This window comes from Petromyzon marinus, unplaced genomic scaffold (assembly GCF_048934315.1).
Source record: "Petromyzon marinus isolate PM22_M1 ecotype Great Lakes invasive population unplaced genomic scaffold, UKy_Petmar_22M1.pri1.0 PM_G_Scaffold_21, whole genome shotgun sequence".
Classification (NCBI taxonomy): Eukaryota; Metazoa; Chordata; class Hyperoartia; order Petromyzontiformes; family Petromyzontidae; genus Petromyzon; species Petromyzon marinus.
In genome coordinates this window covers 710001-712500 of record NW_027422773.1, presented here as the reverse complement: position 1 = coordinate 712500, position 2500 = coordinate 710001, and positions in this window count along the sequence as shown.

The following is a 2500-nucleotide window of genomic DNA, read 5'->3' as shown; positions in this document are numbered from 1 at the left end:
TCTTGTGGCTCACGGGGCTGTTAGGGTGGCACAGAAATCCCTCGGAATGGGAAAAAACGGGTCATTTTCGTGTCGCCACATTGCATGCGAACCGCATGAAACTTCCAGAGGCATTTGCAGCAGGAATGCATGTGCACTCAAAAAATGTGATATTTTTCACGGAGAGACCCCGTGAAACGCTAGAAGTGGGCGGGGATGTCTCTCTTGTGGCTCACGGGGCTGTTAGGGTGGCACAGAAATCCCTCGGAATGGGAAAACGGGTCATTTTCGTGTCGCCACATTGCATACGAACCGCATGAAACTTCCAGAGGCATTTGCAGCAGGAATGCATGTGCACTCAAAAAAGTGAATATTTCTCACGGATAGACCCCGTGATACGCTAGAAATTGGCGGGGATGTCTCTCTTGTGGCTCACGGGGCTGTTAGGGTGGCACAGAAATCCCTCGGAATGGGAAAACGGGTCATTTTCGTGTCGCCACATTGCATGCGAACCGCATGCAACTTCCAGAGGCATTTGCAGCAGAAATGCATGTGCAGTCAAAAAAAATTGATATTTTTCACGGATAGACCCCGTGAAACGCTAGAAATTGGCGGGGATGTGTCTCTTGTGGCTCACGGGCTGTTCGGGTCGCACAGAAATCCCTGGGAATGGGAAAACGGGTCATTTTCGTGTTGCCACATTGCGTACGAACCGCATGAAACTTCCAGAGGCATTTGCAGCAGGAATGCATGTGCACTCAAAAACTTCTATATGTTTCACGGATAGACCCCGTGAAACGCTAGAAATTGGCGGGGATGTGTCTCTTGTGGCTCACGGGGCTGTTAGGGTGGCACAGAACTCCCTCGGAATGGGAAAAGGGGTCATTTTCGTGTTGCCACATTGCATTGGAACGCCATGAAACTTCCAGAGGCATTTGCAGCAGAAAGGCACGTGCACTCAAAAATTTTAATATTTTTCACGCATAGACCCCGTCAAACGCTAGAAGTTGGCGGGGATGTCTCTCTTGTGGCTCACGGGGCTGTTAGGGTCGCACAGAAATGCCTCGGAATGGGAAAACGGGTCATTTTTGTGTGGCCACATTGCATAGGAACGGCATGAAACTTCCAGAGGCATTTGCAGCAGGAATGCATGTGCACTCAAAAACGTCTATATTTTTCACGGATAGACCCCGTGAAACGCTATAAATTGGCGGGGATGTCTCTCTTGTGGCTCACGGGCGCTGTTAGTTAGGGTCGCACAGAAATCCCTCGGAATGGGAAAAGGGGTCATTTTCGTGTTGCCACATTGCGTACGAACGGCATGAAACTTCCAGAGGCATCTGCAGCAGAAATGCATGTGCACTCAAAAACGTCTATATTTTTCACGGATAGACCCCGTGAAACGCTAGAAATTGGCGGGGATGTGTCTCTTGTGGCTCACGGGGCTGTTAGGGTCGCACAGAAATCCCTCGGAATGGGAAAACGGGTCATTTTCGTGTTTCCACAATTGGCATACGAACGGCATGAAACTTCCAGAGGCATTTGCAGCAGAAATGCATGTGCACTCAAAAACGTGAATATTTTTTCACGGATAGACCCCGTCAAACGCTCGAATTTGGCGGGGATGTTTCTCTTGTGGGTCACGGGGCTGTTCGGCTCGCACAGAACTCCCTTGGTCCACCTGATTCGTGCATACAGGCAGCAACTAAAACTCTGTAAACCTGCTGTGAGGACATCTAAACAGTGGACCAGTGAGGCTGTGGAAGATTTGCGGGCGTGCTTAGACTGTACTGACTGGGATATGTTCACGACTGCTACCAATAGTCTGGATGAACTCACAGAGGCTGTGTACATCAGCTTCTGTGAGGACTGCTGTATCCCAACACGTACCAGGGTGAACTTTAACAACAACAAGCCCTGGTTCTCAGCAAAGCTCAAAAGGTTGAGGTTGGAGAAGGAGGAAGCGTTTAGGAGTGGGGATAGAGACAGATTCAAGGAGTCGAAGAACAGGTTTAGCAAAGCGGTGAGAGAGGCTAAACGACTGTACTCAGAGACACTAAAACACCAGTTCTCTACTAACGACGCTGCTTCTGTCTGCCAAAGGGCTCAGGCACATCACCAACTACAAACCCAGAGCGCCCCACACCACTAACGACTCCCGCCTAGCCAACGACCTGAACGAGTTCTACCGTAGATTTGAAAGACAATTGGACTGTCCTGAACCACCCCTTCCCACCCAAGAGGCCCCATCCCCCACCCATACTACAGAAACGACTCTCTCCTTTCAGGAGGGAGAAGTTAATGGGCTTTTCAAGAGGCAGAATCCACGCAAAGCAGCCGGGCCGGACTCTGTCTCTCCAGCCACCCTCAGGCACTGCGCTGACCAGCTGTCTCCGGTGTTCACCAACATCTTTAACACCTCCCTGGAGACATGCCATGTACCAGCCTGTCTCAAGTCCTCCACCATCATCGCTGTGCCCAAAAAGCTAAGGCCAACAGGACTAAATGATTACAGACCGGT